Here is a 13537-nt window from a genome sequence, read left to right as displayed (position 1 = left end):
AAACTGTAGGTAGATCAAAGCTCACGACAAGTACATTAGTAAAAGGGCTTGCCTCTCAGGTGGCTCAATTTAATTGAAGTACAACAGGTATACTGGTGGAAGGCCAGACTCGTTTTCCTTCTCATCGTATTACCATACTTGAGTAGCACGCGCGGACAGCAAACGCGGAATTCGCAGCGCCGCGTCTCGACCTTGCTTTCGCTCTAATTGGCAGACGCTGATCTAAGGTCTCGAATTTAAACGTTCGTTTAATGACAAAACTTCTATTATTCTTCACGATCTCGCTTCGTCCGTGGCATCTTGTTACAATCCCGTCCTCCAACCGATCGATAGAACCAGGTGGATTTATATTTAACAACAGCCTTTGTCCTGCTTATTAATTTCCTGGCTGTGTAGGATGATCCAATTGAAAAGAAATAACGTTAGTACACATGAAATTGAAATGCCATTACCGTTTTTCCATTGAATATGTTGCATCCAGGAAAAGAATGTCGATAATAATTATTCTGTATGATTTTCCCGTTCTTCTATCTCAAAACATATATTACACGAATTTTCCATTGGATAAACAACCGATATTACGTGAAACCGTATTATTGGATGTTTGTGTGGTTGCGCGCACTATGTGCTAGTCGAAAATTTCTTGTTTAATCATTTTATCGTTACGTATACCAACGTATACCACGTCATTGCATATCTGTTTTAGTTTGCAATCGTTTCCGCTTCCACATGCATATGTTCGGACGAATACATGGAAAGTATCGGCCGGGAACTTCCGAGCACTCGATTTTACCAGTGGTGTTGGTAGTTCACATAAGTGTAGAGAAAAGCCAGGCTACATGCCGCATGCAGAGCCACGCATGTGCGCCTGTTGGGAAGAGATTTCATAGTCCATGTAGTTTGGCATCAATGCGAAATCTGGGGTTGGTTTCAGACGCGCGATAAAGCCATTTCAAATTGAATAACAGATTTCTGAGTACACAACAAAATGCACTTGCTGCGAACGCTTCTGAAACCTGGGAAAGAGGGTGGAACAATAGTGTGCGCTTTCCCCTCTACTTACACTTTCCATTTGGCCTGTCTGCGAGCCCGACTGTCTACGTTTTCAACAAATATGTACGTTACCAGCCTGATCGACTGTTTCACTTCCATCTCTGTACATGTACGCTATTTATATCCACGCTCGATGACTAACAGTAAGTATAGCTATGCTGTACGCGTTCAAAACTTTTTATTTTTTTCGTTTTATTTTTCTATCTCTAACGTGAAAAATAATAAGCGTTTGTCATTGAGATTAATCTCATTAGCACGATATCGTGATTGTAAGAGAGGTTGGCCCTTCAGGTTTCTGTAAAGGTTATGACGAATATTTTTGCCACATTACAGTTCTACTTTCTCCAATATGTTTAATTCCGCCTTAAGTGCTCGTGCTGTTCATTATCAACGTTTATGAGACGAGGAATACTATTTAACAAGATTCATTAATTAATTTATCGAAATTGTAAAGTCGCTACCGCTTAAATTAAATCGCAAATTTTTGAGCGAAAGTCATAATTAAATCGTGCGTGATAAATTGTTCGTGGAAACAGTTTGAAAGAAATGCAAAAGTAAATACAAGTGGAATCACTTAGAGCAATTGCGAAATATTTGACAGGTAATTAAGACGATGTCGCTACATTAATTTTGCATTTGCATGCAATTAATGTTGAGTATCAAGTTGCATCTGCTGTTTCGTTAAAGCGTCGATAAAACAAGATAATTAAATAAAAAATTGCTTTTAGCTAAATTGGTTGGTTAACTGATCGGTCGATCATAAAAAGTGGACGGACGAAAAATTACCGTAATAAATTTTTGTCATTCAAGGAATTTTATACTAGTTGAAAAAACATTTATTCAGCTACCTTCTTTCTCATTATAATTTAATACCACGTTAATACTTTTATAGGATAACGTTCGCTGTTTGATATTAATGATTCGAATGTATCACATGAATGTTTTTCATTTTTCGTAATTGCGTTTACCAATTCAACGCCCATAGGTACATAGTGATGTATTGAATATTTAAATAAGGAATATTGATTTCAACTTCGATATATTCAAAAATCACTCATATTTAACTTCATTTAAAATTATTTACACATACTGAATGGTCCGGGCAGCTTTTTGTCAAAACTGCGAGCGCACTGATGTAATCTGACTGAATAGATTCGATGCGGCGTAATTACCATTTATTCTATTTTTAATGAACCGCCTTTAAAAATCATCGACGTGTACGAGCTCGAGTGATTCTTTAAAATATACTGGCTCCATTGTTCGTACGTGATAAAAGAGTTACATGTTTCAAAACACGCCTATAGCGACAAGCTTGATTTTTCTTTGAAATATCGTGACCGCATCGTTTCACGTTTTCTCTACATTATCTCGCTGCACCGTATATTCAGATAATTACGTATTAATTCATATGTTGATTACGAACTTCTCTACGCAGTCGGCATCGTTCGTAACAATACCGGTTATTTGTTTAACATTAACGCACGTTCATTTTACATTCATTAAGCGATGATTTACTATCTTTTACGGCGTACCTTGTAGAATCGTACCGCGAGATTGGGCCAATTAATAAACGCTTCGATATATAATAATAATTATCTGCCATTGTCAACGTGATCATGGCTAATTGCGATTTTAATTGCCTTTTACGAGTTATACGTTAACGACGTTACAAGATTACCAAGTCCGATAAATTCAGCCACGCGATGAGACGTTATAAAATTCTCGCTGGTAGTCAGCAAAGACATTACCATACGTTTCGCGAACGAGCGAGCGATCAGTTTGGTTTACCGTGTCACAGAGCACAGTCAATCTCGTCCCGATTCGAAGTTTCAGCTTTCGAGCGCGTGCTTCAGCAAAACTGATATTCCAAAACTTTTCACGGTTGACACGTTCGAGAGCGCTGGCTGTGAGAGGGTCGCGGGAACAAGTACGGTCGGATTGACGCTACGCGAAAGAGCGAGAGAGGGTGAGATAGATAGAAAGGGGGGAGAGAGAGAGAGAGAGAGAGAGAGAGAGAGAGAGAGAGAGAGAGAGTTTTACGGCGCGAGTTTCGAACCCTAAATCCCGAAGCCAACAACATTTGACAGCCAGAAAGCGACGAAGCAAAGTTAACAGGCGCCGTGCCGGTCGCGTTGCGCGCGTTCGGGGTTAAAGCGTAAGCGGCTATATGTTATGTAGATGCCCCCGCTGGACGGATAGTTATATAGCTTTCCACAGCTACTAGGATCTTGTTGTATGAAATTAGCATGGCCGTGATAGGATTGAATTTATTCATGTACGACTTAAACTAGCTGACGAGGGTAGCGCGCTTTTGTCGAGCATCCTCCAATGTTCGTTACTCGTTCTCTCTCTTTCCACTTATATCCTTGTTCCTTCATTCGTCCGATCGGTACACCCTTCTCCTCTCGTTCTCTCCTCTTCGCACGGTTCCACCATAGCACTTACGTGTGTTTTGCGCCCGACACGATCGCTGCTTCTCTGTGTCTGTGCAAAACCGCGCGGCCAGTGTCGGCACGAACTGCATGCCCTCCTGCGCGTGCCACTCGTGCATTCTTTGCACCGATCGGACGTTATGCAGATCCTCTCTGAGGCTGAATTTGTGCCTGATGGCGAGGTACGAGGCAAGGTCGTGCATCAACCGGCAGAGTGACCGAGACTTTGCGCTACGAACGTTCAGGATCCCTCAAGATTCTTGGAATATTCCGTTCGCGTTATACGATGCTGACAAACAATATACCTATTCCACGTCCCTGTAAACAAGTTATCCGCGCGATGTTGCTTTGGTTTTCCGAACGATGCGCGATTAACAGAATGATCCTCGCTTTTAATCGGCCGAATCTTTATAAAAGTATCGTTATATCTATTGGTATTGTGCGATCAATCTGAAATACAATTCTACTTGTTACGTCGATAATCAAATGGAAAATGGGGACAACGTGGAAAAGGAATCTGAATGAATTGCGTGAGTCGTTCCTCGTTCGTTATCGCATAAATTGCACATTCTTGTTGCGAAATGAATTTCCCGCGTTCCCTAATCGCATGGAAATGATTTAACGGTGTATTTAGTCGTCGAATAACGGCAGGCGATGGAACCATTCTTCGTCGTCGCACGTTGGAGTACGTTCGCCACCGTCTGGATCGATAAAGACTCGGCGAGGCATCGACAGAACAATGGCAAATGATATTTATGTATTATCACGCGTGAAAACGCTTATACGCTATCAAATTACTCGATAATATAGCAAAGAACATCGTTTCAACGCTAGAAAGCGAAAGGGGAGGTGAAATAAGTGTGGCAAAGGAATCGTCATTGAAATTAACAAGGAAAGCTACTTCGCGAAGTGGTGCACTGTCGGTAGCCGAAATGGTAGGTACACGTGTCACGTGTACGTGTTCTCACCGAATCAGCTCAGCGTAGTATGTATTTACGAACAACGACAAACACGTGTCGCGCCTTACTAAACTATGTACTATTCCAACACGACGATGATGACGTTAATTGCTTCGGAATAAATTCTACGACAAAACGAAAACTTTATCGAGTATGAACAGATTCTATGGCTAGCTTCCGCTTATCGTATCGTAGTAGATTACGTTTATAGAGTTTCATAATCCGAGAATACGATCGATTATATAGAATTGTTACGTTTATTTCGCTCGAGCACCCGATGAAGCAAATGATATAACCAACACCGTTTAGGATTCTCTTACGTGCGAAAAATTAAAGCAGCATAAATGAAATTAAGAAGTAACGAAAAGACAGAGGCAGAAGAGGTATCTGCGAGGTTGAAAAACGGCTTGGCGCTTAACGCCTCGTTCTTGGGTCGATCCAGAATGAAAAATTCTCTGTTGAAATGCAGCATTGCCGACGGCCTGAAAATTTCCTCCGGACGGAACGAGCCGGAAAGGTCTTTAATGATAAAGTGTCTTAAGGTCGGACGTCCCGCTCCAACTTGCTGGCTAACTAAATTAAGAGCGGCAGCTCGAGTACGCGCTCGTGAGAGCGTTCTTAAAATGAGTTTTAACTACCGTACGCAAACAACGACAACGGCTGCGACGAGGCGACAGTTAAATCTCAGAAGACAATAATTATTTGGCGATGATTCAGGCGTACGCCCCAACCCGTGATTCGACTCAACGTCACCATGACAGATTCTATTCTGCTGGCATTGAGCAGAATTCAGGGGTGACTTTGAGTTGTCAGTATAACGATCGTTAGTATAATGATCGCTAGAAAACCGGCGAAACCGAATTTACAGACTTACGAAGAATCTCGGTTTGAAACAGCGTTACTTTCGACACGACTTAGATGATCAACTCTGATCTGATGATGACTCTAAGCGATCTTGACCACCTATGAGACACACGATTTCAATAACGACGAATATCGTTACGTCCTTGTTCTGACTGCATCGAAAACTTAGTATTCTATTAATAATTCTACCTCTACTGGTTCTAAAATTGATTCAAACTTATAATTCTTTAACATCCTCAGAGATACTTTAGAGATTCGTAGTGTATTCTCATTTTCCTATAGCTTCATTCGCCGTGGTGTTTAGGAAAACATGTAAATCTCCTTCGAATACCTACATCCCACGTTGCCAGGAGCGTGTATGAAGTCTCGAAGAGCAGGTTTCAAACACATAACTCTCCAGCTTCCCCTCCTCTTCTTGCTCGTTTTTCGCAGTCTACACGGCCGATTGCATTTTGCTTGGACGTTTCACGAGACGAAAACGACAATTGTCGCTCGCTCTATCATAACAAAACCAGCGATGCTACTTTATGAGCTTATATCAAGCATCTTTGCTCTCTTACTTTCTATTCTCTTCCTCTATATCGTAACGTAAGTCGTACCTATAATGATTCGACTTAAGTTTAACAAGGAGTATCGCCTTTAAAAACCGTTTGATATCGTTTCTTCCAAGAGATCTGGTCGTGAATGCGTCTTATGAAAAGGTTCGCTTTCCATTCTTCAAATAACTTTAATTCGTTTCCCATCACCTTCCCGGTGCTCTCCATCTCACACGATACATCGCTCTTCGCTGCACGATTCCCCGACGAAGCTGAGTATGCATCAAGACTGAAGTAGCCTTGCAACCGGTCCGATAATTATCTCGAACCGGAGGTGTACTATTAGTGATCGCAGTTTGACGTATACGGTGGGCTCTTATCATCTTGCCGTTGCGCCGCTCGGTCCTTTGCATCCTTCCTCGTCATTAAAAGCAATCCTTTTGGCTGTACCGTATAGTCATTACTACGTACTTACGACACGTTACGCGATAATTAATACATCACATTAATACATCCAGGATGACGGATGTGGTGCAGCAGTGTGGCAGAGATGCTGACTTTTCTTTCAAATTCGTAAATTTCATCTTAATTTACATATACCGTTGTCGTTACAGAGGAAATCTATAAAAATGATTGTAATATATTTAACGACATTAATATCGATATTTGCATCATGGTTTGTAAACATAAGTTCTATTTAAGCATTGCTAATACATATCCACAAAAGTGGTCAGCTGAAAAGGAGAGTTTTTAAACTCAAAAGAGGTCGGCGATTAATTACCTTAAATTGGTACGGATGCTAATAGAAAAAGGCGGCGGATCAGCGTTGGTAACAGGTTGCAAATTGTTTGAAGTCGCGGTCGTCGAAATGGAGGGATGTAAGTGGACTGAAACGTCCCACGCGGCTGCGAAATGGCAATTCTGGGGGCGGTTGGCGAGGGAGAGGAAGGGAAGGGTGGGATTAGGGGAGCGAGAAAGGGTGTGAGGATAGAAAGGGAAGCGACCAAAGAAGCGTGGAGAAGGGGGTTTAGGATCGCGTGCTACGAGCCGGTTGTGTAGCCGGCATAAATGATAAAAACGGACAGGAGAAGCGACCGGTTCGCGGCTAAACCTCAATAAGTGTAAAGACCGCATGCAAATGCCAACCAATTATAAAAGGGAGTCCCTGGCATCTCTCGTCGTGAAATATTATCAATTTTCGACGCGCGTTATCGCGCACCCCCGCATTCAGCGCACTGGCAGCGTTACCGCGGGCTGAAAGCGCAAGAACGAGCGTTGCGCTCTCGCACGTTGCAATCGTTTCCTAAAGTATCGGGATATATAGGAGAGTAGAGCCGTCACGATGTTTCTCGCAACTTGTACTTCCCATCGATTCTCCGCTATCCTCCGAGAGGAATATTACGTCCATCCGCGAAACGTTTCAGCTTATCAGAAATATTCGACGAGCGCGATTATCTCGTTAGAGTACGATTATGCGATAAATACGTTCTATCGCGTACCTTCTCTCAGAGGCAGTGACATACTCTGCACTTCTGACGTCTCGTTTCGCAACGATTCTACAGAGACAAAAGAACAAAACGAGATAGGGAGAACGAGAAATAGAGAGGGAGCAGTTGCATAACATAGAAATAACGAAGTATTCGCGAGTCGATGAGAGATAGCTCGTGACAAGGATTAATGGGGCGTAGCATCGGCGTTGCTTATTATTAGTAGTACTACTCGCATAATTAGCTATGGGAAAACGTGTAAGCAATGATCGATTCGAACGTCGACTCTCGAGTTTCGCTCTCTTAGTCTCCCGGTGGAGAGCGCGTTCTTTTTCTCGGCCGCTAAAGAGGCTCTTCTTGCCCCGCCGGTATTCCACCGGCTCGCAACGTCGATCTGACAGTGATCGAGCACTGTCATTCGAGTCGACGGCGCATACCTTACAAGATTCTGTACGCGCCAGCAATTATGCTATCTTGGGAATGCCTTGTATCACTCGATTCTCGCTTTTCGCGGCATTAACAAAAGTACCAACATCGTACCGGCTACTGGAAACAGCACGGCATGCCGGGCCCGAGCTGGCACCGCTGGTTATTCGCGGTAATGCCACACCACCAAATATGAACCGAAGCTTAATTAACGTACAAGCAATTAACCGTAGAATTATCGTGCTCGGTTTTGCCACCCGGTGATTATCGGGAGGAGTGGGATTCCTCGAAACCGGAACGGTACGACGCCCGGAGGAAATTATTACGTACGTTTTTGTTCTATGTTACGTCGAAATTGTACGAACACGAGAAAGGGAACGGTCATTTTTGAGCAGCCCACGTAACATCCTACCGTTCCTGCGGTTTAATTATTCTTTCGATTATGTTCCTTTTCTTCTTTATAGAAACCTGTTAGGACCGTTCAAATATTAACATTTAATTATTTACTACTGCTTTGAACTAATTCACACAAATGGTACAGAATTTCTCTCCTGTTTGATAATTTCAAAAGTACAAACGTCGATATTTAAAATATTCTTCGAGAAAAGATCGAGATGCGTAATACAAAAAGTAAGGTAAAACCGTTTGGAAGCTATCGATCGTCGCATTACAGAAAGGATCATCCCGGAAAGTTGGTACAAATAACCTTTAGCCAAGAACGTCGACAGTTTCGATTTCGTTCAGCCAGACAACCATAGCAGGCAAACTTTTCGCAGGTTATTATCGTTTTGAAAGGGAACAGCGCCCGCGGCCGGAATCCGGTTGAACGATTCGTGGCGGTCGTCTTGAGCGGAAACGCGAGAACGATCGAGCCACCCTCGGTCTTCTTCGTACTACGGGCTTTCCATGCCTCCGCTCTTCGAGACCGCCACGAAGAATTCGCGGAATGTCGTCGCAGATCGCTTCTCCGAGGGTGAAAGCGGACCGCGTCCGGGGTACAGCCGAAACTTTTTGAAATAGAAAAATTAGATATCCGTTGTCTGTCCGAGAGAGATTCGTGGTCCCGACACGCGAATTTCCTCTCGCGAAAAAAGGCGATGCGACGGCTGCGTAGGATCGGTCGAAGAAACGTGAAACGGAGAAGACGAGCGAACTGGAAAAGAGAGGCGTATGATATATGGAAGACTAAATCGAATTTTCGTTCGTTTGTGAACTTCGTTTGGCCGAAGAGTACAAGGCTAAAAGGATCTTGCAGTCGGGAATGAAATTTTTCCACTATCCGGCAAAACTTAACAGGGAGTGTGGAGCGAGGTTGTTATAAGAACAGGTGGGGGTGGTTATGGGGCGGGATTACAATTTTGTCCCTTGTTCCTTGCTTCTACTTATTAAAAAACACCTTTCGCGCTAATCCGCTCGTTATCGCGATGTAAAAATTAATCAAGTTTTCAAAGTCGTCCGCGTCGTCGTGACCCGTTCAAACGTAAATTCAAGAATGCCGCTTTTACGAACTTCCTTTATTATTTATACGATAATTATTAAGACCGGGATTAAAAGTTGCGCCATTGCGGCGTAAGCTCACTGTCCACGACGTAAGCGGTTCAAGATTTTACGAACAGGAAGGAGAGTATAAAAATTAAATTAATAAGAGACGCTTGGTTCCCATGGAAGATGAAGACGGCCTGATTCAGCGAATTTAGGGCCGGGCTTCTTCCTGGTTTTCTATATATTTTTTTCCTCTTTCTGCGCGTCCGGGGTCAAAGACCTGCGACGTCGCGCGGAGCTCTTCCTTCGCTGCGTCCATGTCCCCGAGGATGAAGAGTACAGAAAGTCAGGAAGGGTAGATGGATGTCCTAACTGAGTTATAAACGCGACTATAAAAATCAAATTTGCGGCGTCTTCCCCGGCCAAATTGACTTAGACATTATTCCAATCTATTGCAGTCGAGGCTCTTCTAGAACAATTTTCAGTCTTGCCTGTCATAATATTCCACGCGGCATGAATCTTCGATTACTCGCGATTCGTATAACATTTTTTTCAGACTACGGACGCGAGAGAAGACGACAGCTGAGCGAAGAAGGCGCAAATACTCCGAGGTCGCGTTTGAAAAGCTTTCAACTTAGTCGATCTGTTGCGAGCATGTTTCTACGAAACCATGGCGATATTTTCACGTAGCCTCTTATGACGTGAAATCTCCAAGAACCGACCATTCCGGTGTCGCATCGTTTCGTTGCCTCTCGCGGCTGCGTTCAATTTTTTCGCGCACGTGCTTCTAAGTAGTTCTCTTTTTCTGTATGTGTTTCTTTTCTTCTTTCGTCTCTTCGACTGGACGAGGACGTTGCGTTTTACGAAACATAAAGCCGTAGAAACGACGTCCGACGAAACAGTTCGTGTCAAAGCGAATGCCCAGAGACGAAGTCAGCCGACAAATTTCACTTCCAATAAATGGTTGTGGTCGGCGGCCACTGTCAATCTTTATGAGATTTCGTGGTCAATGGAGATAATTTAGAACAGCGTCATTGCTCGTTCCCAGGGTGCACGATTTATTGCCGGCGTTATTACGAACGGTCGTACCAAACCCTGTTAAGAGTAGTTGTTGCAGCCGCGGTGCAACTGGACAAGAGACAGGGGGACCGAAATGGAAAAGATGAAGAAAGAAATAGAGCCTCGAAGCCATAGCATACAGAAACGCCTCGCGTGTAGACGTCCTTAAATAATATGCAGATTTTAACTGCTTGTTCTGTCAACGTTATTATTTTATTGAGCAAACGACCATAGGTGGGAACGTATGGTCTGACTGGGTGACGCGTAATCGCGGAATTTTTCCTCGTTTAATTTATCGATCGGCTAGTTGTACTAATTCACGCGTACTTCCATTTTGATTCACTTCGCGAAAGCGATCTTTCCTTTAAATTGGCATAACGAGTCGTTGGAAAAATCCAGAAACTGCATGAAGATATTTGAGCTAATAACGCAGATTTCTATAAAAAAATCAGTGATACAGAGAAAAACAGCAGCTGTGGTAATTTACCCATGCGTACTCTTTGCACAGGTCTCTCATCTAAAATTTAAATGAGCTTTACTTTGAGGAAGAGAAATTTACAGACCCATGTTTATTAATATCTGCTCGAGCTCCAAAACGGCTGTAAATTTGTTGACGCCACGGTAAAAACGATTTTTCCAACGATGCAGCCGCGGTGAGAGATTGGACTGGCTGCCAATTTAACGCCATTATCTCGGTCGACGTCGAACGCGAGAACCGGGGGCCGAAGGTGAGGTGTCGGGGGTTGGACGTAGACGTCGTCGTGATCGTCGCCGTCGTCGTCGTGTTGCTGGGGTGGCGGGCCGCTATATAAATTTCAAGGAAAGTGTTACGGAAGCGATTTGCAGTATGCGGGGAGCTATCCGGAGGCAGTTATGATCCGTTGCCAATAGCTAATGCGGCGATGGCGTGCAAATCGACGTAGACGGAACATGATTCAGTTGACTCGAAGTTGGCGCTGCCGGGTCTGCCAATCGATCCTGAATCTCTGCATAAGCCTGTGTACCCGCTGTAACCGGTGCAGGTTGCTGCAGTTCACGACTAAAGCTGCAGCAAGTCGATACGGAGATGCGCCACCGGCGATTAAGAAACTTGTTCTAACGTCGCGAAGTTCCGGCGATAAAGCGAATAATGGTTCCGTCCGTTTTACGTGCCGTATCAGCCCGCTGAAAAACGTTTCCAAACGATCGAGCTACGGGACTCCACGAATTTCGTTTCGCCTACGTGATTCCAAAGAAATTCAAAATATAATCTCCGTCGAGTTTATAATAACGTTTAAAGTAGTAATTTTTATCTCTCTCCCTTTATCGTTTTATAACAGTTCGAACGGTTTAAAATTTAAATTAAGGATACAACAATAGCGAATCGGAACGTTTTCACGGATGCCAGACAGTCGGTATTCGAGAAAAGTTGTTCGTGTGACATCTAAATATTCATGAAAATATGGAAGCACCGATTGAAACGCATCGTAGTCGGATGCCTTTCAGTCTCGAGAAGTCTTTATGGAATCCACGCGATACAACCAATACACTTTATGGATATCGATCAAAAGCAATAAGAACGATGATAGAATGCATCGCGCGTATAGAACGTTTTCTGCAAAGTAATGGCGACCGGGTGCATAGGCATCGATTTCCAATGAACGCTCGCTTTTAAGGCTAACAAGCTACTCCGTCACGTAAATCCTTAAGAATCGGAACCGGCCATTCTCATCGGGCCTCATTGAAACGGGATGGTTATATACGTGACGGAAATCGTGTTTCATTTCTCACGTTCTTCTTTACAATACCCTCTCGGCAACTTGGCTGATACTTCAACTTTTAATGGGTGCAAACAACTGCCCCCTGCGCGCGCCACACCGTTCGGAATCGCTTCCTACTGTCTTTCGTTAGCGATGCCCGGATCAATCGGCTCGCGGATCTCTCGAAAGACCGCCGCGAGAGGGAGAAAGAGAGATCTCGCTGTCAACCAGCCGAACGAGATCGTTTTAAATTCGAGGCCGCTCGCCAACCAGCACCGTTTATTAATTTAACCGGCGGAGGCTTAATTAAACGCGGAGTCTCGTTTCATGTTCGCGAAAAGGGGCGTGCCGGTTCGTGTGAATTCATCCCGGACGAAATGATTAGTCGAAATAAATTAGTACATCTAGCGTAATAACGGCCGATCAATGTTTTCCTGTACAAATTACAGGCCGTGTTTTCACGCGTGCCTCGAACTCCCGAGGTCTTGAAAACAAACCTGCGAAAAAAAGGTACGCGGTAACACGATGTTTTGTTTGTTCCGTAACAGGTGACAGGGCGAACCTATGAAATGCCCGAATTCCAATTGCGATTGGTATTTATCAGCTGACATTCGGGACACGTAAACAGGCGGCGAGACGGCCTGTTCGCCAGTTTTTCCATCGAGGCTTTACCACGGAATCGCGGCACGCATTCAGTGGGCATGGCGCGGCCACCCGATCTGCTATCTGTTACAATGCGCGACATTATGCAACGGTATTCAGCCGTGAAACAATTATATGCGTTTCAAGCGGACCACGTTCGGCCTCGTAATCGTCGTAAATCTATTTTCGCGTGGTATTGTTTGCCGTGCATATTAACTTGTTACCGGCTCTTCTAAACGAATGATACGAACCAAACGATAATAATTTGCGATCGTGTAAATCTGTGTAAATTATCAGAGACCTCGGTTTTCTATTCCAACGTTTATCTTACTTCAATTTATCTTAGTTTATCTTGGTTAAATTTCCGATTAGCTTCTTTGGTAGAGCTAATTAATTATTTTCCGATTTCTCACTGAATAAATGTACATATTACGGTCGTGTTCCAAGGAGAAAAATGAAAAGAACAGAACGTCCATGTCCCGATCGAACGAATAAATGTTCAATTTCATCAGTCGTAAAGCTTCTAGCGATTCGACGACATTTCGTAGAGAAAGAAACAAGGGTTAAAATCGTAGTATCGCGACGAGTACGAGTCATCGACGCATTTTCCACACTTTGCGTTTTGTTCGACCTCTTGTCCCTTTCTGTTTTTTAGTCCAAGCTTGGCTCCTGCTCGTTGTCCACAAAAGGCCATTTATTACGTTATCGTCGTATCGTCCGTTTCTCTCCAAAAGTTTCATTCCGAGTAATCAAGTAAACAGTCCCTTATGCGACACACAAAGTGCACGGCCCGAATTCGCGAGACGAGTATGAATACGGGACATGCGAATTGCAATTCCGTCCTTTCCTCCAGAGTAA

General features: G+C 43.7%; 1 long non-coding RNA gene across 1 annotated transcript in view; it reads left to right on the top strand.

The window, feature by feature from the left end:
• LOC138182489 (uncharacterized) overlaps positions 1-13537 on the top strand; it is a 36326-nt gene that overhangs the window by 800 nt on the left and 21989 nt on the right. The gene's annotated exons all lie outside the window — the stretch shown is intronic.

This window comes from Bombus flavifrons, chromosome 8 (assembly GCF_040668555.2).
Source record: "Bombus flavifrons isolate JBK064 chromosome 8, iyBomFlav1_principal, whole genome shotgun sequence".
NCBI classification, from domain to species: domain Eukaryota; kingdom Metazoa; phylum Arthropoda; class Insecta; order Hymenoptera; family Apidae; genus Bombus; species Bombus flavifrons.
Note: the sequence above shows the minus strand (reverse complement) of the source record. Positions and strands in the feature narration are given on the sequence as shown.